A 24841-nucleotide genomic window follows, 5' to 3' on the forward strand; every position below is an offset into this window, starting at 1 on the left:
GGAGGATGGGTTGGCCTGGTGGTGGGTATTGAGGAGGGCACGTTCTGCATGGAGCACTGGGTGTTATGCACAAACAATGAATCATGGAACACTTCATCTAGAACTAATGATGTAATGTATGGGGATTAACATAAGAATAAAAAAAATAAATAAAATAAAATAAATAAAGTATTTTTCAGGGATGCCTGGCTGGCTCAGGCTGTAGAGCATGTGACTCTCAATCTCAGGGTCATGAGTTCAAGCCCCACATTGGGTGCAGAGATCACTTAAAAAATAAAAATAAAATATAAAGTATTTTCCAAATACAAAGCAATTGCCCACCCTTCAATAATTCTTCAAGGCATTAACTCTTATTCATTTAATAAATATTTCTTGGTCATTGTTTCAGCACTGGAGATACAATGGTATAGAGCTCACAGCCTAGTGGGAGAGACAGACATTAAACTAATAACTGCTCAAATAATTACAAAACCATGACAAATGCTCCAAAGGAAAAGTTCAGGGTTCAACAAGAATGTGAGTCTGAAGGATCAGAAAAAAAGGATGCTCTGAAGATGTAAAGTTCTTTTTAATTAAACTTCTTATTTTAAGATAATTATAGATTTACACGCAGTTGTAAAAAATAATAGAACTTTTTTTTAACATTCAGTTTTGAGCGTTCTTTATATATTCTAAATACCAGTGCTTTGTTGGATGTGTGGGTTGCAGAGATTTTTTTTTTTCCCCAGTCTGTAGCTTGTCTTGTCATCCTCTTCACATGAGCTTTAGCAGAGCAAATGTTTTTAACTTTGTGAAGTCCAATTTATCAATTTTTCCTTCTATGGATCATGCTTCTGGTATCGAGTCTAAGAACTTTCTGCCTAGTTCCAGACCCTAAAGATTTTCTCCCATGGCTTTTTCCTAAAAGCTTTTTAGTTTTGCGTTTCCCATTTTGATTATGGGTCAAGTATCATTTTTTGCCAATGGACGTCTAATTGCTCCAACACTCTCTGTTGAAAAGCTATATTTCCTGTATTGAATTGCTTTTGCGCTTTGTCAAAAATAAGTTGAGTATATGGGCGCCTGGGTGGCTCAGCTGGTTAAGCGATTGCCTTCGGCTCAGGTCATGATCCTGGAGTCCCGGGATCGGGTCCCACATCGGGCTCCCTGCTCAGCAGGGAGTCTGCTTCTCCCTCTGACCCTCCCCCCTCTCATGCTCTCTCTATCTCATTCTCTCTCTCAAATAAATAAATAAAATCTTTAAAAAAAAAAAAGACCTCTGTAAAAAAATAAATAAATAAATAAGTTGAGTATATTTGTTTGGGTCTATTTCTGGGTTGTCCATTCTTACCCATTGACCTATGTGTCCATCCCTCATCCAATGCCACATTGTCTTGATTACTTTGGCTATATAGTAGGCCTTCATATTTGGGTTAGAGTGATTCCTTCATTATTCTTCTTTTTAAAAATCGTTTTAGCTATGCTAGAGCTTGTGACTTCCCATGTAAATTTTAGAATAAGCTTACCTACATCTATAAAAAAAACTTTGCTGGGATTTTAATAGGAATAGAATTAACCCTACAGATCATTCTAGGGAGAAATGACATTTCTACTATGTTTACAGGTCAAGCCCTCACCTGAGCAATCCCCCCACTCAAACTCCACACCATCTTCATCCACCACTCCTGCAGAGCACAGAAGAAAATGGACTGCACAGGAAATATCCAGCTCTCACGCTCTGGCTCCTGAGGAAAACAAACTGCCCAGATACTGCAGAAAGACTGTCAAGGGGTCACCTCACTGAGTCACCCCAAGAGCATAGAGGCAGGCCTACACATGCGCAGAGCTGCCCAAGCATGAGCAGGTTGAATGAAAACAACATGCAATATGCAAACACACTCCCAGAAACTTCGCCTACAAAACTAACTCTGAAGAAAACTAACTCAAGGAACAGAGGGACCCCTGCCCACACTGCTTCTCATGATAGCAAGTCAAAAAGAACATGCATTCAATGAAGTCCAAGGACACGATGAAAATAACAGAATGGTATGAAAAGAAAGATTGTAGGGGTGCCTGGGTGGCTCCAGCGGTTAAGCATCTGACTCTTGATTTCAGCTCAGGTCAGGATCTCAGGGGGGTGAGATTGAGCCCCGAGTGGGGCTCTATTATGAATGTAGAGCCTGCTTAAGATTCTCTCTCTCCCTCTCTGAGCCCCTCCCCCACCACTGCTTGTGCACACACGCTCGGAGGAAGGAGGGAAGGAAGGAAGGAAGGAAGAAAGGAAGGAAGGAAGGAAGGAAGAGAGAGAGAGAAAGAAAGAAAGAAAGAAAGACTGAAACATTACAGAACAAGTCAATACAACAGACATGGCAACAAACCAGACCACAGCCCATGATCAAATTTATGACAGATACGGAAAAAAGGGTTTACAGGAATGGCAGTGAACAAAGACTCAACAGTAAAAGAAATTAAAGCAATGAGAGTGAAATTTATGACTATGGAGGTCAGGGGACAGGATGATTGGTGTCCCCACTGTGAAAACCCAGCAAATGGAAAGGCAGTTTTCAAAGAAAACACACAAGGGCTCCTGGGTGGCTCAGTTGGTTAAGCGACTGCCTTCGGCTCAGGTCATGATCCCAGGGTTCTGGGATCGAGTCCCACATCGGGCTCCCGGCTCGGCGGAGAGCCCGCTTCTCTCTCTGACCCTATCCCCTCTCATGCTGTTTCTCTCTCTCTCTCTCTCTCTCAAATAAATAAATAAATAAAATCTTTAAAAAAAAAAAAAAGAAAACACACAAGATAATTTCCCTGAATTTGGGAGGGAAGTCTGCATATTGAAAGGGCATACCACATAACAAGAAATTTGACATAAGAAGCTTAATATCCTACTAAAGCCATTGAACTTCAACCCTAAGGACTTCTTCGGGTACCAAGAAGAAGATTCAAGATGGCCTCAGACTTTCCCACAACAGCACACAGAGCCAAAAGATAACACAGAAATGCCCTCCAAGCGCTGAAGGAAAGAATGTGTGCACATGTGTGTATGTATGTCTGATATGATGCCTATTTAATGTTAATGGTGGGATTTGGAAAGGGTTATATATTTTTAAAATTTTATCATTGCAGTTCTGTGCATTATTTGAACTCTCTAGAATGAATAAATATTGTCATCAAACTAAAAAGTTCTGGGGTGCCTAGGTGGTTCAGTCAGTTAAGCGACCGACTCTTGGTTTCAACTCAGGTCATGATCTCAGGGTTATGAAATTGAGCCCCCTGTCGGACTCCATGCTGTGCGTGGAGCCTGCTTAAGATTCTCTCTCTCTTTGGGGCACCTGGGTGGCTCAGTCATTAAGCGCCTGCCTTTCGGCTCAGGTCATGATTCCAGCGTCCTGGGATAGAGCCCCACATCAGGCTCCCTGCTTGGTGGGAAGCTTGCTTCTCCCTCTGCCCACAGCTCCCCCTGTTTGTACTCTCTCTCTTTCTCTCTGTCAAATAAATAAAATCTTTAAAAAAAAAAAATTCTCTCTCCCTCTGCCCCTCCCCCCGACGCCTTCATATGCTCGCATGCTCTCTCTCTCCCTCTCTCTCTAAAAAAACAAAAACACGGGCTCCCTGCTCAGTGGAGAGCCTGCTTCTCCCTCTCCCTCTGTTGTTCCCCCTGCTTGTGCTCCCTTGCTCGCTCTCTCTGTCTCTCACTCTCTCTCTGTCAAATAAATAAAAATCTTAAAAAAAAAAAAAAAGATAAAACAACAACAACAACAACAACAAAAACCCACCACCTTTCCAAACTAAAAAGGTTCTGGGGCCCAATTTCCATGTAAGTGGGAGTGGGGTTCCTTCACAGCACCAATTTTCGGGACACAAGCAGGGTGTCCCACAATTCAACTCAATTCTGACACTCTCTACCTGGAGTTGGCACCAGATTACATAGGTTAAGGGCTCAATCCTAAAAGACTGCCCCCCCAAATACCCCACCCCCAATTTCAGACAGCAGTTGCAAGCCCACTTTGTCTCCTGGGCTTCTGACCAAGAGGTCATAGATTAGAGGCTCCAATGACCCCTGCCTGGTCATTGGAGCCTCTCATGGATTAATATGTTAGGGCAGCTCACAAAACTCAGAAACATTTTACTTACTAGATTACCAGTTTATTATAAAAGTATATAACTCAGAAACAGCCAGATGGAAGAGATGCATAGGGCAAGGTACGGAGAAAGGGCACAGAGCTTCCAGGACCTCTCCAGGCATGTCACCCTCCCCAAATCTCCACGTGCTCATCAACACTGAAGCTCTCTGAACTCCATTCCTCAGAGAAACATAGTTTTTATGGAGGCTTCATTATATAGGCATGATTGATTATATCAGTGGTCATTGGCGACTGATTCAACCTTCAGCCCCTCTCCCTTCCCCCAAAGGTCTGGGTGTGGAACTGAAAGTTCCAACCCTTTAATTACATGATGGGTTCTCCTGGCAACCAACCCTCATCCTTAGGTGCTTTCTAAAAGTCATTTTATTAACATAATATAAGAAAAACCCTTAAGCTCCTACTACTTAGGAAATTCCGAGGGTTGAGGGAAATGTGAGCCAGGACCCACAGAGAAAAACCAGATATATGAGTAATATACATCTGATTATCTGAATGACAAAATATGTATTTCTTTTTTTTTTCCAAAATATCTATTTCTTATAAATCACAATATCACAGGGTGCCTAGGTGGCTCAGTCAGTTAAGCATCTGCCTTCAGCTCAGGTCATGATCCCAGGGTTCTGGGATTGAGCCCCACACCGGGCTCCCTGCTCAGCGGGGAGCCTGCTTCTCCCTCTCCCTCTGCCGCTCCCCCTGCTTGTGCTCTCACTCTCTCTCTCAAATAAATAAATAAATCTTTAAAAATAAATAAATAAGTAAATAAATCACAATATCACATAAACTGATGGTGATTTTTCTTAAAAATACTGTTTAAAGCAGATATGAAAAGATGTTAGCAGTGCCTAGTCCTGAGTGGTAGGAATGTGGATGATCGTTGTTTTCTTCTTTGACTTTGCTGTGCATTTTCAATTTCCAAAAATTAACAAGTAGATACATAAGAGTAGAGGAAAGAATGTTCCTAGCAAAAGAAATGCCATGAATGCAGAACCTAGGGACAGAAGGAGATGGGCATTGCTCCTGACAGTGTGGAACAGGAAGTCCTACAACGTGAGGCGGAGGGGTAGAGAACCACCACCAGAGCTTGCTGACCACTCTGGAAACCTGCAGTGTCATGTATAAGCTTGCCCTGGATTGAAATTTATCCACTCCAAACACTTCACTTTCCATCCTCAGCCACAACTAAAAATATTTTTTGAATACTTAAAAATGGACAATGTTCAGAGTTGTCTGCATACCACCATGGCCAAAGCAGTGCACCTTGCGGACAACTCTATATTCAGTCCCCTACAGTACCTTCTGTCCTAGAATAGGCTTGCCAGTGTTCTAGAATAGTTGAGTGAGAGGGTTAAACCAAAGATATTAAATATGCCACATAGTTAAAATAATGATCTGTCAACTCCAACAAGCTACAAATGAAAAATTAGCTGTGCCCTAGATGTTAACCCCTGTTGAGTGTTTCAGAAAGTTTCTCCAGAAACGTCATTCCCAATGTCAGCAAAGACAGGAGTCAAACATATAAAACTGGGGGGCAGCACTTACCTGCCACAAAGGGAAGTCACACTGCTGTCATCTTTCAAACGTCAAAAATAATCAGGATCCAAAAGTGAAAATTCTAGTTCATACAATTTCGTTTATAAATTTCAAACAGTGTTAAAATTAATTCATCCTTTTCTTTTTACTATTCAGTGTGCCTAAACTAAGTACGAATTCGTGAGCTCTTAACAGTAATGCTTGCTTAGGGGCGCCTGGGTGACTCAGTCCATTAAGGGGCTGCCTTCAGCTCAGGTCATAATCCCAGGGTCCTGGGATCGAGTCCCGCATCCGGCTCCCTGCTCAGTGGGGAGTCTGCTTCTCCCTCTCCCTCTGCCCTTCCCCTGCTTGTACTCACTCTCTCGCTCTGAACAAATAAATAAATAAAATCTTTAAAAAAAAAAAAAAGGCTCACAACAGAATGAGGTCAATCACTGAGGACCATTAATGCCAGGATGAGAAGTCTGAAACCTATCTTACAGGCAATGAGAGCCACCTCAAGTTTCAATGGAGGGCTTTCCCATGATCAGTGTGGTATTTTAGGAAGATTATTCTGGCATGGTAGGAGACTGAAAGAAGAGAGGAAGCTGCCACAATTCCACTCAGCCTCCCTGTCAGGGAGCTTTCCAGTTTTTACATCTGCTTTGAGAACAGTTACCCGTCTACAACAGTTTCTGGATGAGTACCTCCAGGATGTTCACTGCAGCACGTACTTCGTTCATTTGGAAGAGATCACAGATAACCAAACAGCAGGCTGACACATTCAAGCTCTGTGTCTCAATGAGCTTAAAGAAGACAAGTCTTTACTCAGCCCACACCCCCTGCATAAGCAGAAGATGCCCCCCACTCTGCTCACTCCTCCCTTACCTCCAGACAAAACACCTGCATCACCAGCTCACCTCATTTTGTTCCCATCAAGTCCGTTTATTAATATTCTTATGAGATCTGTGAGTACAACGTAAAGATCCTGATGCTGTTCCTTACCCTCTCTTGTACCTGACATCAGTGCTCACTCTAAGACCTGGAGCCTTCAGATCCTGTTGCTTTGCCTTTCTTTGGCTGTAAAGGCAATGGCCACATCTTTACAGCTGAGACAAAGACCAATTTTTTGCATCCTGGGTCTCTACTCTTTACCTGTAGGGCTTCATCCTCTGTGACAGATGCTGTTGCCATGTGAGTGCAGTGAGTTGTTTCTACTCTTCAAAGCACTGCAAATATGGCGGCAAGTCTGTGTATTCTGCAAAATGGCATCTTGAGAAAGAAGCCTAAAATGGACCCACTCCCTTTCTGTGCTTGGCATAAAACATAACCACCAGCATAAAACTAGGATATTGAGCCTCTAACAGTTCAGTCTCAGACTTACCTTTATCTTATTAAACACTTTAAAGGATATACAGTTAATGATATAGCTTCCCACTCAAATATTATCACTCTCCTAATACCTCCAAATCAAATCCTTCAAAAGGAAAGAAACGAATACTTTGGGGGTGTCTTGGGTACCAGGCCCTCCTCTGAGCAGTTTCCCTACATGATTCATTTCATCTTCAAAACAACCCTTTTAGGTGTGTACTACCCCCATTTTACAGATGAGGAAACTAAGGTTGAAGAAGGTTAAGTCACTCGGCCAAGGTAAGAGAGAATGTAAGCAGTGGACCCAAGATTCAACTTCGCCCCATCTTCATTGTACTAGCCAGCCCGCCTCACCCTCACATGCCTTCCAGGCTCAGAACAGTGTAGCCCCACACTGCCTCCCCAACCAAGGACACATTTTCACAGCTCTTATTTTGTTACCTACACATCAAAGTTGTTTCTCCGACCTAATTTTATTATTTCAAAAAAAATAACGTCCTAGAAAACCAACTGACAATAGTTGCTAAAGCTGAATACACACATATTTTACAACCCAGCCATTCTACTCATGGGTAAATACCAACAGAAACATGCAGGTATCTTTAATTTTTTTTTTATTTGAGTAGAGTTGACACAGTACGTTGCATTCGTTTCAGGCGTACAACAGAGTGAGTCACCTTCTCTAAACATGATTGCTGTGCTCATCACATATGTAACGACCATCTGTCACGGAAGGGATAAATATTTACACAAGGAAAATATAAATAGCAATAAGAATGGGCAATCTGCAACACCACACACATGAATCTCACCAATGTAATGCTGAGCGAGAGGAGATAGGCACAAAAAAGTACATATTCTGTGGTTTCATTTACATGAAGTTCAAAAGCAGGCAAAATTTTACCTAGCATAGGAGGAGTTAGGATAGCAGTCCCCCAGGTGCAGGGGAACAGATGTGACAGAGGGGGGCTGATGCCTGAGCACAAGTCAAGGTCCTGGCACCAAACTGTCAGAATCACTTGCGTTCTTCAAAGCCATGCCCTCACCGTGGAGGGTGGGGGGGAAAGCCAGTTTTACTCATCAAGAATGTTCTTGATAGGAAAAAAAAAAGAAGAAGAATGTTCTTCTTTTTAGTTTATTTATTTATTTGAGAGAGAGAACAAGTGGGGGGAGGGGCAGACGGCGAGGGAAAAGCAGACTCCCTGCTGAGCAGGGACCAGGCCCAAGACTGAATGGTCACAATAGCCAAACTCCACAGAAGGATAAATTCCCCATGAAGGCAAGTCTCCTGCGCCAAGGTCAGAGCCCAGTGGGGAAAAAATGGAATGAATTATCTGGACTGATGGTCCTGAAAATCTTGAATACCTAGATTCCCCTGAGCCCTCTGAGCCTACAGAAGTAGCCCACTCCTTCCCATTAAGAGCTAACCTCTCATTCCCCCTTGCTTGGAGATGATGCAGAGGCCGCTCCCCCACGAGACAATGTTCACCCACCCACCCCCATCTCGGCAGGGGGTGTGCATCCTCAGGACCTGTCCTTCCCAGCCACCAGGATTTTAATCTCCAAATGGTGATTTAATCTTAAAATTAGTATTGAGTCACAATATAACCCATTGAGCCTGATAAGGAAGGAAAGGGACTATAGCCCAAAGAAGCTAGCATGTGCCAGCAAAAGCCAGGAGAGCACTGGTAAGATTGGGTTCTAGAGTGTTTGATCAAGATGACTGGAACATAAGTTGAAGAAGGGAGAGTCCATCCACTTGCAAGCACCTTCCCAAGATACAGGATTTAAAACTGCATTAAGAATATTAGTTGGCAGGGTGCCTGGGTGGCTCAGTCGGTTAAGCGTCTGCCTTTGGCTCAGGGCATGATCCCAGGGTCCTGGGATCCAGTCCTGCATCGGGCTCCGTGCTCAGCAGGGCGTCTGCTTCTCCTTCTGCCCCTCTCCCACCACCCATGCGCACCCACTCACTTGCTCGCTCTCACGTGCGCGCTCTCTCTCTCGCAAAAATAAATAAATAAAATCTTTTTAAAAAGAATATTAATTGGCAGGGCACCTAGGTGGCTCAGTCAGTTAAGTATCCAACTCTCGATTTTGGCTCAAGTCATGATCTCAGGGTCGTGAGATTGAGCCGCAGGTCAGGCTCCACACTCAGCAGGGAGTCTGCTTGAGATTCTCTCTCCCTCTTTCTCTGCCCTTACCCACCCACGCTCTAAAAAATATTAATAAAAATCTTTAAAAAAAAAGAGGTGGGGGGAAGGGATAATTGGGTGATGGGCTTTAAGGAGGGCACTTGATGTAATGAGCACTGGGTGTTATATGCAACTGATGAATCACCAAATTCTCTCTCTGAAACTAATAAAAAAAATAGTCATTCTTAAAAAAAGGAATATTAATTGGCAAGCTATAGTTTGGGATTAATATTCTCAGTACATACATGATCGGACAAAAGACTTGTATCTAGAATACATAAAGAGCTTCTACAACTTCATAATAAGCGGACAACCCAATTTTTTTAAAGGGCCTGAGCGGACAATTAACAAAAGACAACTGAATGACCAGTGAGCACATGAAAATGGTCTCAGCATCATACATCACCAGCAGAATGCAAATTAACCACAAGGAGATACCTCTACCCCACTGTAGGATAGTTCATATGAAAAAGACTGACATGTTCACTTCAGCACATACACTAAAACTGGAACAATACAAAGATTAACATGGCCCCTGTGCAGGGATGACATGTAAAAAGACTGACATCACCAAGTGTTGGTGAAGATCAGAAGCAACTGGAATTCTGATATTTTGCTGGTAGAGAGTACAACAGCACAAACACTTTGAAGAACTCTTTTTTTTTTAAAAGATTTTATTCATTTATTTGACAGAGAGAGAGAGAGAACAAGTAGGCAGAGAGGCAGGCAGAGGGAGAGGGAGAAGCAGGCTTCCCGCTGAGCGGGGAGCCCGATGCGGGGCTCGATCCCAGAACCCCGGGATCGTGACCTGAGCCGAAGGCAGCGGCTTAACCGACTGAGCCACCCAGGCGCTCCCACTTTGAAGAACTCTTAAGCAGGTTGTTGATTTAAATTCGGCAATCCTACTCCTAGGTATTTATCCAATGGAAATAAAAATGTACATCCACAAAAAGCCTTGTACAAGAATGTTCATAGGAGTTTTATTTATATTAGTGACAACATTGAAAATAGCCCAGGTGTCCATTGGCACAGAGATCAACTGTGGCAGAATCATGTAAAAGAACTGTACACTTGGGGCGCCTGGGTGGCTCAGTCGTTAGGCGTCTGCCTTCGGCTCAGGTCATGGTTCCAGGGTCCTGGGATCGAGCCCCGCATCAGGCTCCCTGCTCGGCGGGAAGCCTGCTTCTCCCTCTCCTACCCGCCCTGCTTGTGTTCCCTCTCTCGCTGTGTCTCTCTGTCAAAAAAATAAATAAAATCTTAAAAAAAAAAAAAGAACTGTACACTTGAGATCTATGCATTTCACTATATATAAATTACACCCTGATTAGTGTAAATAATCAAACCCCATTCTTCTTTCCAAACCTTTTCCTCCTATTTTTTAAAAGATTTTATTTATTTATTTGTCAGAGAGTGAGAGAGAGCACAAGCAGGGGGAGGGGCAGAGGCAGAGGGAGAAGCAGACTCCCCACTGAGCAAGGAGTCCAATGCGGGACTCTATCTCAGGACCCTGGGATCATGACCTGGGCCGAAGGCAGACGCTTAACCAACTGAGACACCCAGGCGCCCCTCCTCCTATTTTTTATCTTAGTTAGCACATCACCATTTATTTCATAGTCTTCAAGCTCAACTCGTTCTAGACTTCTCTCTTCCTCTTCCTGCCACCTTCATCTACTCTATTACCAAACCCTTTAGAGTTAACTCTGACTCTCAGATATGTCCCCTTATTTCATTACTAATGACCCAGGCTTAGTTCACACCCCTGGATTAATGAAATAGACTGTAATAACTGGACTTAGACTTTCCTAATTAATTCTCTACAATGCTGGGGCGCCTGAGTGGCTCAGTTGGTTAAGTGTCTGCCCTCAGCTTTGGTCATGATTCTGGAGTTCCATGATTGAGCTCCGCGTCAGGCTCCCTGCTCAGCCAGGATTCTGCTTCTCCCTCTCCCTCCGGCCTTCCCACCACTTTCTCTCTCTCTCTCTCAAATAAATAAATAAGATCTTAAAAAAAAAATTTCTCTACAATGCCCTCTGGCCCTCCCACCATTCTCTCTCTCTCAAATAAATAAAATCCTTAAAAAATTTTCTCTACAATGCCAACAGAGTGATCTTCCTAAAATTCATAATTTATTATATCACTCCCTCATTAAACATTCTTCAGCAGATTTACGCTACCTGTAAAAGAACATCTAAACTCCTAGCAGAACAACAAACCAAGTGCTACCTGGTCTCTAGTCTACACGCCCAAGGAATGTAATGTCCCAAGTCACCTAGCCCCCAAGTAGAGGCCTGGCAATTCTCGTTTTCTATCTGGTGAACTATGCATTCATGTTTCCAGTTCATGTGGGATATCTTGGATTTCATAATCATCTCCATCCTGTAACAAAAGCTCATCCTCCCGACTCCCTGCCTCAGGGAGAGAAGTCTCCATCTCCAGCCACCAAGACTCAAAGTGTGGAGTGATCAGCTGGTCCCTTCCCTCCTTTCCCACATGAGGTGCAAAAGTCCTGCCCATTCAGCCTCAACAGCACCCATTGCTGCTAACTAGCTGCCTTTTTTTTGTTTTGTTTTGTTTTTAGAGAGAGAGAATGAGAGCATGCAAGCATGCAAAGTGGGGAGCAGCCCAAATCAAGAGTCAGATGCGCAGCTGACTGAGGCACCCAGGCACCCTATAGCTGCCTTTTCTTTCTTCTTATTCATTCATTCATTCATTCATTCATTCATTCATTCATTCATTCATTTGACAGAGAGAGAGCAGGAGAGTTTTATGTATTTATTTATTTGACAGAGAGAGTACAGGAGAGCACAAGCAGTGGGAGTGGCAGAGGGAGAGGGAGAAGCAGGCCCCCGCACTGAGCAGGGAGCCTGATGTGGGGCTTGATCCCAGGACTCTGGGATCATGACCTGAGCTAAAGGCAGTCACTTAACCAACTGAGCCACCCAGGAGCCCCTAGCTGCCTTTTTCTAATGTCAAGGCCTTATCTCCTCTCTTTAAGATTACAGCTGTTCTCTCTCTCTTTCTCTCTCTCTCTTTTTACAGCTGTTGTCTCTTACTTAGCCAGTTTACTCTACTTCAAATGCAACTTGGAGGATTTATATCCAACGCATTGACATCACACATGGCTCAGATTTTCAGTATCCCAGAAATTTCCACTTTCCCTGGGGATCACCATAGCTATTGCTTTAACTGGAGTTTTGTATCACAAACTTCAAAAAGATTAGCTATAAAATGAGGACTCTTGGTGATCAAATCAATTGTCGATTTTCATGATTCACTTGATCTCAAAGTTAAGATTAGAGGTCGGCCTAACATCAAAACAAAGGCTTTTTTTCACCTCCTTGAGTATGTTTGAGCAAAAATGGAGCTGTTTTTGTTGGGGATGCTATCTATAAAAGAAATGTCCAGAGTGTGGCAGGTTATAAGATGCCTTATAACAAAGATATTTTTCTAATAGCCAATGTGCTGGATTAAAGGTGGCCATAAATTGACAGTGTTCCCATTAGAGGTGTCACTGCCTCTCAAATTTGGGCAGGTTCTATAACTGCGTTGACCAGCAGAATACTGCAAGAGTGACGTCATGCCAGTTTCAGGCCCAGACCTTAAGAAACAAGCAGCTTCCTTTTCTTGTGTCTTGAAACAGTCTGTCTCGGAGCCCTCAGCCACCATGTGAGAATTCCAACTACCCTAAGGCCACCGTACTGGAGACACATATAGGGACGTCCTGAAGCTGCATGAATAGAGAGACATGCCTAGCCAGCCCCCAGTTGAGGTCTCAGACATCGAGAAGCATAAATGATTCCTCCGCACTGTGTTCTGTCTGAATTCCTGTCCCACAAAACTACGAGGAAATAACAAACTGATTGCTGTTTTAACTCATTTAGCTGTGGGGTAATTTGTCACCCAGAAATTGATAACTAATACAATACGAACCTGATAAAATTAGAAGCTTTAAACAGAATTCTCCATTCTACAGAAATATATTGCTAATGAAAATAATCTGATTATTATTTTCAGATAGCTTTATGACATTATAAAGCAAATCTATTAGATATGAAACAAAGATAAGAGTGGAAAGTTTGTATGTGGTTTTTAAAAAGAGACAATTAGAGGTGAATATTGGAATACTAACATATTTTGCTCTTCAGAATGCATATCCAGAAGAACATGTCAAATTCCACTTCTGGATGATTCTTTTTTTTTTTTTTTTTTTTGCGAGAGAGAGAATGAGAGAGAGCATGAGAGGGAGGAGGGTCAGAGGGAGAAGCAGACTCCCTGCCGAGCAGGGAGCCCGATGCGGGACTCGATCCCGGGACTCCAGGATCATGACCTGAGCCGAAGGCAGTCGCTTAACCAACTGAGCCACCCAGGTGCCCCCACTTCTGGATGATTCTTAAGTTTACACTTGGACAGACTCTTTTTCAAAACAAAGCATTCTGTTCATTTATTTATCCAATGAATATTTATTGGATACCTACCATGTGTCAGGTTCCATTCTGAATGCTAAAGATAGTGATGCATAAAACTGACAGTTCCTGTCCTCTGAGAGCTTACAATGAGTGGTAAAATATAAAAAGAGAAAACCAGTAAGCCACAGTTAGGCTCAAGAATAGGAAAATCATCTCAGTGGACAAGGTACAGAGATATACACAGTGGTGGCAAGAGGGCAGCCCCAGGCTTACTGGGGCCGAGGGACGGGTCCCAGCCCTGGCAAACAGGACCTCATTTCCTATGGGATAAAGGACTCTTGCTTTCTGCAAGACTATAGTCCCAAGCCAAACTCAGAGTCTTGAGGCTCTTCCTCTTAAAAAGAAGCTGAAAAATCCCTAAAACTACATATAGTATATATATGTAGTACATTGTATACTACATATAGTATACATATGTAGTAACATACATACATTGTATGTTAACTGATTTGAATTTAAATATAATTAATTAATTAATTAAAATAAAAGAAGCTGAAAAAGACAGCCACCAAGTGGGGCTAACTGCCCTGACTTCACAGAAGGCTATGGGTCTGGGGAGGTGAAGAACAGAGGATTCGAGCCTAGTTGGATTCACGATTCCCAAATGTGATCACAGAACAAAGGCAGCCAAGTATGGTAAGAAGATCTGGTTCTGGGCTGGGGCCAGACAGAGAAAATGTGATGGCAACTATTAAAACCAGAAAACGACCAGACAAGAAGAGAAAACTCATCTGCAAAACTGTACATCTTATGAGAAACAGATACCACTGAAAATAAACATAACCAGAACCTCTGAAGTCTACTTAACATGATTTGTCTACATAGAAGAAAGCCATACCACTATTTTGTAAGGGAAATCTGTACTTTCATTTGTCATTTATTGAGAGTTTTTATTATTGTTCCCAAGTGTTTAACGATTGCTATAGTGGGAAAACAAAATTTAGCAGCCTGCCAAGCACTTATGAGTCATGGCTGCTTATGAGTCTATTCCCCCTGACTAGCAGCCACTGTGCAGCATGGGAAAAGGACTGTGGGGCCCGCCCCAAGTGAGGATGGCTCTCCTCTCTAAGGGGAGCCACTGGAACTCTAAAGAATGGACCAAAATTACCATAAAACTGCAGCTATTCTCACACACAGATTCAACTACTTGAAAACAAAAATGAAATGAGTTTTTTGAGTCATAAATAAGTTTTTCATAACTTGATTGTGAGTAAAATAACAATTTCCTAACTGATGCCTTTTAAGTTCGGGGATGAATGGAGCACATCAGATTACCCTGGGTAACTTCTGCCTCCTTTATTAGTGAGGCAAATTAGTATCCAGGATCCAGCCATTTTATTCTTTAAAAAAAAAAAAAAAGCAATTGAAGTAAATATCTACCCACAGTTTGACAAGAATGTGGCCAGGAGGCAATATCAAATAGTCAAGAACAGCACAAACTCTGAAGCCAGAATAATGAGATTCGGACCTTGACTCTTCCAGATAATAGGTGTGAAATCTCTGGGAGGCAACTTTGCTTCTCTGTGCCTCACTTTCTTCAAGCACTCACATACTATATTGGCACGCACCTAGTACAGTTAAGGGGGTCTTCACAAATGAAACTGAGTAGCAGAACAATATTTTGATAAGAATATATTGTATTTTGATTTGCATCACGAAAAACTACAAACACATACCTTTCTGGTGGCTATCTAATAGATCTGCCCCTAAGAACACTTTCATTTCTAGATGGGGATGGGGACTTTGTTTTTATTTTTAAATAGGTTATCTTTCACACACTCGGGAAGGAAGAACTCTATTTTCACCGAAAACTCCCCACCCAGGAAGAAGCAAACCACTCAGATGCAGCATCTTTTTTGCAGTAATATTCCTGAGCATCTCCTGGGTGGTTGTCCCACTCCCGACAGGACTCGGGGACTCTGTCCTAAGTGAGCAGAGGGACGGGGGAAGATCACCCCACTCGGCACCCGCAACTTCCCTCCTTCTCTTCAGGCAGACCAGTAGGCGCAAATATAACGAGCGCCTCACTCACCTGCCGGCGGGAAGCAGCTCGGAGGTGGTCAGCAGCACCTCCCCAGGGCGTCCTGAGCCAGAAGGCGGGGCGAGGGGTGTGGCCGCGGCCGGGGCGGGGCTAGGGGCCGAGTCACACCCACCGGACCTCGGGGCCGGCCCTCCCCCGCCCGCCTCACTGCGCCTGCGCCCGAAAACGCGGGGCAGGCTGGGAGGTAGCGCTGGACTGGTACCCGGTGCGCCGGCCCGGTGCCTGGCGCACGGGCGAGCTACCTGTTGCGCTGCTTCAGCGTTAGCCTCGGCTTCGGCTCCTGCGCCCGCCTTCTCAGCCTCCCAGCCTTCCCAGTCCCCAACCCCCAGTCAAGAGAATGAACATAACCATCACCCCCAAAAGTTTCCTTCTGCCCATTTGTAATCCCTCCTCCCAGGCACAGTCTACCATAACCACTCCTTACAAAACCATAGATCTGCTTTCAGTCACCATAGATTAGTTTGCGCTTTATGGAATTGTATGTAAGTGGAGTCATATACTACGGGCTTTGGAGAGCGTTCGAAATCAGGCTTAATTATTTTTAGATTCACCCATGTTCCTGAGTGTATCAATAGTCCATTCCTTTATAAGGATATAGCGCCATTTGTTTTATCTAGTCACACATTGTTAGACTTTTGGGTTGTTTCCAGTTTCTGGCTACAATAAACAAAACTATCAACATCGATGTGCAAGTCTTTGTACGGATATATGCTTTTATTTGGATTAATCCCTACAGGTGAAATGACTGTCATTATGATGGGGTATGTCTAACATTTTAAGAAAACTGCCAAATTGTTTTTCAAAGTGGTTATTCCATTTTACATTCCCACCAACAGTGAATGAGAGTTCTAGATTCTCCATATTCTCACCAAAACTTGTTAGACATTCCAAAAGATGTGTAGTGATATCTCCTTGTAGGTTTAATTTGCATTTATCTAAATGACTAATGAAATTCAACATCCGTTCCTAAGCTTATTTGCCATCCAAGAGGCAATTCAAGTCTTTTGCCCATTTTTAAAAATTGGGTTCCTCATTCTATTACTAATCAGTGTTGCAAGTTCTTTACATAATGTAGGTATGTCTTTTCAGATATGTGATTTGTGAATATTTTCTTCCAGTCTATGGCTGGTACTTTCATTCTCTTGAAAGCATGTTTCAAAACAGACATTCTTAATTATGATAAAGTTTAACACATTTTTATTTGTGTTTTTGTGTCAAATCTAAGAGATCTTTGCTAACCCAAGGTCCCAAAGATTTTGTCTGTTTTTTCTCTACAAGTTTCATAGTTCTAAATTTTAAACTTATGATCATGATCTATGCTACATTAATTTTTATATATAGTGCAAGAGATGGGTTGAAGTTAATTTTTTTGCATATAGCTATCCAATTTTTTCAACCAGTTGTTGAAAAAATTATCCTTTCTCCACTGAATTGCCTTTGCCAATTAGCTAAAAATCAATTGATTATATAAAGGTGGGTTTATTTATGGAATCTATTCTGTTCATTGATTTATCTATCATGACATTGATACCACATGGTCTTAATTACCATAGCTTTATAATAAGTCTTGAAATCAGATAATTTAAATCTTCCCACTTTGTTCTTTTTTCTCAAAGTGGTCTTAGTTATATCCTTTGCATTTCTAAATGAATTTTAGAGTCAGTTTGTCGATTTCAACAACAACAACAAAAGCCGGCTGGGATTTTGATTGGAATTGCAAAGGATCTGTAGATCAATCTACATCAGACCTTAAAAATATTCAGTCTTCCAATCTATGAATACGGTATACATCTCCATTTACACAGGTATTCTGTAATTTCTCTCAGAAATGTTTGTAGTTTTCAGTGCACAGGCCTTGCACATCTTTTGTCAGATTTATCTCTAAGTTTTCATACTTTTAATGGAATTATAAATGGTATTATTTTTACATTTTTAATAGTTTATTGCTAATATATAGAAATACAAATGATTCTTGTATGCTGATCTTGTATCCTGAAAACTTACAAAAACTTACTCGCTTATTAGTTTGAGTAGCTTTTTATACATGCCAGAAGATTTTCTATACAGACAATCATACAATCAATGAATAAAGACCATTTTCTTCTTCCTTTCTAATCGAGATGACTTTTACTTCTTTTTCTTACCTTATTGCACTAGCTAGACTCTCCAGTACCATTTAATGGGGAATGGATTGTCTTTTCAATAAATATGGCTGGGTCAGTTGAATATTTATATGAGAAAGCACGAACCTTGACCCCTACCTCACACCAGACACAAAAATTAATTTGAGAAGCATGTGAAAGGTAAGACAATAATAGTATTAAAGAAAACATAAGAGATCATGTTAATGGGTAAGGGCAGCCAAAGATTTCCTTAATGGGACACAAATAGCAGTAACCATAGAAGATTAATGCATTAATTCAATTTAATGTATAAATTAAGTAAGCTTAACTTATTAATTAAGTTAATGAAACTTCTACTCATCAAAAGACACCATTAAGAAAGTGAAAAAGGGGCACCTGTGTGACTGAGTTGGTTAAACATCCGACTCTTGGTTTCAGCTCAGGTCATGATCTCATGGTCATGGGATCGACCCCCATGTCAGGCTCTGGGCTCAGCATGGAGTCTGCTTCAAGATTTCTCTCCCTCTCCCTCTCCCTCTCCCTCTGTCTCTCTCTCTCTCTAATAAATAAATAAGTAAATAAAATCTTAAAAAAAAAAGAAGTGAAAAAGTAAGTGACAGACCAGCAGGAGATGTTTGCAAAACATATATCTGAGAAGGACTCCTATAAATTAATAAGAAAATATCTGGATTAATTTTAAGGAAGGGAGGGACAGAAGACTTGCACTGACCTTCACAAAAGAGAATGTCCCAATGGCCAATAAGCAGATGAAAAGGCATTCAACATCATTAGTCATCAAGGAAATGCAAATTAAAACCACAATTGATTTTCCACTATAAACCAACACTCTCAACCCCCACCATGGTGCAACCAGTTTGGAAAATTGGCAGCATTTACTAAAGCTAAACATACATGGGGCACCTGGGTGGCTCATTTGGTTAAGTGTCTGACTCTTGATCTCAGCTCAGATCTCAGGGTCGTCAGTTCAAGCCCTGCATTGGGCTCCCCTCTCAGCATGGAGCCTACTTAAAAAAAAAAAAAAAGTAAACATACATATTTATCCTATGACCTAGCAGTTCCATTTCTGAGTATATGCCTGATACAAATGAGTGCTTATGTCTACAGAAATACATGTAGATGAGTGTTCATAGAAGCTTTATTTGTAATGACCAAAAACTAGAAATAACCCCAATTCCATCAACAATAGAATGAGTGACTGTATTTTGTTATATTCATGTAATGAAATACTCTTGTATGGAATGGAGTACTGCAATAATGAAAAAGAACAAACTATATCTGCACGCAAGCACATGGATGAATATCACAAATGTAATGCTGACCAAAACTAGCCAGCCACGAAAGGTTACACCTGTATAGTTCTACTCACATAAAGTTCATAAAGAGGCAAAACTGCCCCATGGTTATTTTTGATGGGGGCATTGTTAACAACTGGGACAGAGGACAAGCAAACCTCTTGGGGTGCTAGAAATGATCTATATCTTTATCTGTGCAGTGGCAAAGCAGAAATATACACACGTAAAAATATACTGTGCTCTACACATAAGATTTATGTGTTTTACATAAGTTAAATCAATATAAAAAAAACTAAAGTATCTGTTTCTGAATGTAATTATTCAATTCTATTGATATGGATGGCTATTTCTGGGCCAAAGTTGTACTCTTAATCACTATAATTTCTAGTAGTTTTGATGTCTACAAAATAAGTCCAACTCTTCTTCTTTCAAAAATTTCTTGCACATGTATGCTTCCTGGTGAATTTTGGATCAATTTTTCAAATTCCTTAGAAAAATTCTATTGGGATTTTTATTGGAATTATGCCACATTTGTAGTTTAATTGGAGAGCATTTATATCTCTACAATATCGACTCTTTTCATCCAATCAACCTGGTTCATTTTTTCAGGAATTTCAGTCAAGTTTTAAGGTATTCTTCATGTAGGGCTTGAATATTTTTTGGTATATTATTATGTATATTATGTCTATTAAGTAATTATGGTTTCTGTTGCTATTATGAAAAATATTTACCCTATTACATTATGTAATCATTGCTGGTACATTAAAAGACTTTTTAAAAAATATATCTGGCCACTTTGCTGAACGTCTTTATTCATTTTCATTGAACAAAGTACTATAGTTTTTCATATGACTCTTTTAACTTCTAGGTGTAGGTAAAGTATTAAACCTTTTTCTCCACTGTATGAGAGTCTGACTTTTGGTTAATTTCCTATGTTTTCATAATAAAAAAATAGAAAAAAAGTTTTTTTCTATGTTTTCCTGGAAACAGATAAAGATGGTATACGTCAACTACGTTACTAGGCAACATGGCTTAAGATAAAAATGACCCCTGGTTTGTAACTCTTCTCTGGACTGGGAGTCACCGTAGCCTTGGGTTCCTTTTCTAACCTGCAAGTCCCTTGTGGGGACCCCGGAAGCCATGCCTTTGCAGTTGTTTCCAGAGATCCTTGTTTCCTGGAGAGGGGGGCGCATGAAATCAGGGCAACTTGTGCACCTGCCCTGTGGAGATCTTGTCTTCTTGCACCTGAGCCATCGGCTGAGTGAACTGCTCCAAAGATTCCCGCTGCGGGGATTAGCTGACAGTGACTTGCTGGCCTGTGTGGCTCCTGTCCTATGTCTTCTGAATAGGCCAGTGTCGTGTGTGGCTTCCAGTAGCCTTATGAGTGTGCATATTAGGTTGAATCTAAGAAGACCTTCCCATGGCATTGCAGAGTGATGGCAGCAGTAGGGCAGAAGGAAATGCTAACATGAGGCATTGAATGTCTGGGTGGAAGAGTACTTTTACCCATTCCCTGATATAGAAAACTTGGAGGCACGGGGACAGATGCGGGTTGGAGAAAAAACAAATTCATCCTGAGAGGAGAAACTGCTTGCTCATGGTCCATGGAAGGGACCTGGCCAGAATCCCAGCTGGGCTACATGGATGTCTAACCGGGTGGGTGGCGGAGGGGGGCTGCACAGACAAGAGAATGAACTCGAAGACCCCATACTTGTGGTGGGACTGCCAACCCCATTCAAGCTTTAATCTACGTGGAGGAATGTTTGAGAGCACCCAAGCGAGCCAAGGGCAAAGGCGGACACATGGCCATGTGGTGACCAGCAGGTGCAAGCAGAGCTACAGTGACAACAAGGTTTGGGGCCACCAGTAAAAGGTTAAAGAAAGCTCTCTGGACGTGGAAACGGAAACCCCAGGCCAACACCGGAGTCTGACAAAAGCGTGTGCTTCGGTGGATTTAGTACAACACCGGAGCCTGACCAGTGTCCTCTGCTGCCATCTAGTGAAAGTTGATGGGAATGCAAACATTTTCTAAAACGCCAGACGCAAGATTTTTAAAGCAGTAATTGGTTATTTTAAAGGCCAAAGATGTACTGTCGGGATGGATAAAACCCTTGATTTACACAGCATGTGGGGGGTGGGGGGATTACTTTTCTAAAAAGCTTAAATTTCACTGTAGTATATTCGGTTTGTTAAAAACGATCCTGTATGGGGCTCCTGGGTGGCTCAGTGGGTTAAGCCTCTGCCTTCGGCTTAGGTCATGATCCCAGAGTCCTGGGATCCAGCCCCGCATAGGCTCCCTGCTTCTCCCTCTTCCCCTCCTCCTGCTCCTGCTTGCTCTCTCTCTCTGACAAAAAAAAAAAAAAATCATGTAATATCATTTGATGTAAAATTCCTAGGATTCCCAGAACAAAAAGGGTATTGTAGGAACTATAAAGACAGATGGCCAAAGACCATTCCAGTTGCATAGGGTATGGAGGGGACCTCCTTATTCTACTGGTAATATAAATTCTGGTGATCGAAAGACGTGCTAACTTGTCCTTTTCTTTGTTAAAAGTTTTCAACAGGGGCGCCTGGGTGACTCAGTCAGTTGAGCGTCTGACTCTTAGCTCAGCTCAGGTCTTGCTCTCAGGGTTGTGAGTTCAAGCCCCATGTTGGGCTCCACGCCGAGCATGAAGCCTACTTTAAAAAAAAAAAATTGGGGGCGCCTGGGTGGCTCAGTTGGTTAAGCGACTGCCTTCGGCTCAGGTCATGATCCTGGAGTACCGGGATCGAGTCCCGCATCGGGCTCCCTGCTCGGCAGGGAGTCTGCTTCTCCCTCTGACCCTCTTCCCTCTCGTGCTCTCTAACTCTCATTCTCTCTCTCTCAAATAAGTAAATAAAAAATCTTTAAAAAAAAAAAGAAAGAAAGAAAAAGAAAAAAAGAAAAAGAAAAAGAAAAAAAAAATTTGTTCAACAAGTCATGGGGGGTAGAAAAGTTGCAAAAAGAACATAAAGAACTCTTAAAGGGGTGCCTGGCTGTCCCCGTCAGAAGAGCATACAACTCTCGATCTCTAGGTCATGAGTTCGAGCCCCACATCAGGAGTAGAGATTACTTAAATAAATAAGACTTTAATGGGGGCGCCTGGGTGGCTCAGTTGGTCAAGCGTCTGTCTTTAGCTTGGGTCATGATCCCAGGGTGCTGGGATCGAGCCCCACATTGGGCTCCTTGCTTGGTAGGGGGCCTGCTTCTCCCTCTCCCTCTGCCACTCCCCCTTGCTTGTGCTTGCGCGCTCTCTCTCTCTCTCTCTCTCTGTCAAATAAATAAAATCTTTAAAAAAAAAGACCTAGAAAGATTTCACAGATTCACTGTTAATATTTTGCCATATTTGCTGTATTTTATTTTTATTTTCTCTCTACATTTAGTGTTATTATTATTATTTGAGAGTAAGTTAGAGCTGTCTTATCCCTTTACTCTTAAATATTTTATTGTGAATTTCCTAAAAACAAGACACCTACTTGCATAATCTCAGTATAATTCTCAGAGTGGGAATTAACATTAATATAACACTATTACCTAATTGACAGACCTATGAAAATTTCACCAATTATCCCAATATTGTACTTTATAGCGTATTTTTTCCTGGTCTTAGATCCAATCTTTTAGTTGTCACATTGCTTTTGGTTGTCTTGTCTCTTTATTCTTCTTTAGTTGGGAAGAGCTCCTTAGCCCTTTTTTGTGTCCCACAGCATGGGAAGTTTGAAGAGTACAGGGCTTGTTTTGGCAGAATGCCTATCCATTTGGATTTGTCTGATGTTCCCTTATGGTCAGATTCAGGTTTGGGGCCCCACACTTTAGGGAGCTCCACTCTGACCCTCCTCAAGCTCTATCTCCCAAGTCTAGAGCCGAAGAGGCAAGCCCATGAGAGCCTGCCTACTCCCTCTTCTAGACTGAATGTCAGCAAACCTTTTCTTTAAAGGAACAGAGAATAAATAAATACTTTAGGCTTTGCAGGCCCTAAGATCTCTACTGTAACTACTCAACTGTACCATTGTAGCAAAAAAGCAGCCATAGGGGCGCCTGGGTGGCTCAGTCGTTAAGCGTCTGCCTTCGGCTCAGGTCATGATCCCAGGGTCCTGGGATCGAGCCCCCGCATCGGGCTTCCTGCTCCGCGGGAAGCCTGCTTCTCCCTCTCCCACTCCTCTGCTTGTGTTCCCTCTGTCACTTCTCTCTGTCAAATAAATAAAATCTTAAAAAAAAAAAAAGAAAGCAGCCACAGATAATATGCAAATGAATGAGTGTGGGTGGGACTCAAATAACATTTTATTTACAAAAACAGGCTGAGGGGGGCACCTGGGTGGCTCAGCTGTTTAAGGGTCCAACTATTGGTTTCAGCTCAGGTCATGATCTCAGGGTTGTGAGACTGAGCCCCTGCTAAGGGCTCTGCGCTTAACAGAGTCTGCTTGAGATTCTTTCCCTTTCCCTCTGTCCCGCCCCCTGCTTTAGTGTGCTCACTCGCTCTCTCTCTTCTCTCTCTCTCTCTAAAATAAATAAATAAATCTAAAAAAAACAAACAGGCAGTGGGGGCACCTGGGTGGCTCAGTTGGTTAAGCAACCAACTATTGATCTCAGCTCAGGTCTTGATCTCAGGGTTGTGAGTTCAAGCTGCGCATTGGGCTCCATGCTGGGTGTGGAGACTACTTAAAAAAAAAAAAAAAAAAAGCAGGCAGAGAGCCTAGATTTGGCCCAGGAGTATGGTTTACTGAGCCCTAATCTAATCCATGCCCTGGCCACCCAGAGCTCCAACATGCCATACCCAAACAGACTCATGCCCACTACCAGGGTTAGTCTGTGTGGGCCTCTCTTCCCCAAGTCCGCCGTCCTAAGGGTGTGCGCTTCCCTAGCCTCGAGTGTGACCAAAAGGTGGCAGTTTTGAGGAATACGAACAGTTTGGAACACAGTTGCATGTGAAGGGGAGGCCTTCCCTGTGTGGGAAAGGACTGAGAGCGGGAAGAGATGGGGGAATGGACTACGGTGGGGGTTGGCTGTCCCCACTTCACCATGTTCCAGCGTGGGACTCCAAGGAATCTGAGAATTTTACTTTTGAAACTGGCCTTGGTTTTGAACCAGCTTGGTTTGAAGGTATAGTTTATTCAGAGAAAAAGAACATATTTTACTTAACCATTTATTACTTGAACTGTAACTTTTAAACATTTAGATATATGGGACATGGTCTCCATTTATATTTTGCCCTTGCCCCATAATGCAAGGGGCAGCCTGTGCAAAAGTAAGAACGTTTCTCAGAACGACCTCAGCCAGGCCGAACAGGTCCCCACGGATGCTCACCTGCAAAGGGAATCTGCAGGTGGCACCAATCTCCACCTTGCCCCTGGGAGAGCCTGCAATGACCTGTAGGCAATGCTGCACAGCCTCCTTTGCCTTCAGCCACAGGCTCCAGGCTCAGAGCTCATATTCTCAACAACAGAACGGTGAGGACTCCACACTGGCCAGTCCCTCACTGTTCCTATCATATACTTCTGGAGTTGCTTTTCTTTCCAGTTAATTTCTTTGAACCTCTTGGTATTTGATAGTACGTCTTGTGGCAGATGTAAGACCTCTGAGAGTTTTTTTGTCTCCCTCTCTCATTCATTTAACATACGGCCACCACCACTGTGACCACCACTGCCGCCACCATGACCACCACCGCCACCACCACGACCACCAC

At 42.5% G+C, this 24841-nt stretch overlaps 1 long non-coding RNA gene and 2 pseudogenes across 1 annotated transcript in view; 2 read left to right on the plus strand and 1 right to left on the minus strand.

Annotated features, from left to right (window-relative positions):
- The window catches only part of LOC145717665 (splicing factor 3A subunit 2 pseudogene), a 4441-nt pseudogene extending 1445 nt beyond the window's left edge, over positions 1-2996 (plus strand).
- Positions 1-15756, minus strand: part of LOC145717661 (uncharacterized) — a 205490-nt gene extending 189734 nt beyond the window's left edge. The window contains exon 1 of the long non-coding RNA XR_014141031.1: positions 15695-15756. This is a non-coding gene — a long non-coding RNA (uncharacterized LOC145717661). The remainder of the gene's footprint in view (positions 1-15694) is intronic.
- Positions 9676-9775, plus strand: LOC115940067 (U6 spliceosomal RNA; annotated as a pseudogene).
- Positions 15757-24841: the final 9085 nt, after the last annotated feature.

Source organism: Leptonychotes weddellii, chromosome 16, assembly GCF_054177405.1.
Source record: "Leptonychotes weddellii isolate Sample4059 chromosome 16, ASM5417740v2, whole genome shotgun sequence".
NCBI classification, from domain to species: Eukaryota; Metazoa; Chordata; class Mammalia; order Carnivora; family Phocidae; genus Leptonychotes; species Leptonychotes weddellii.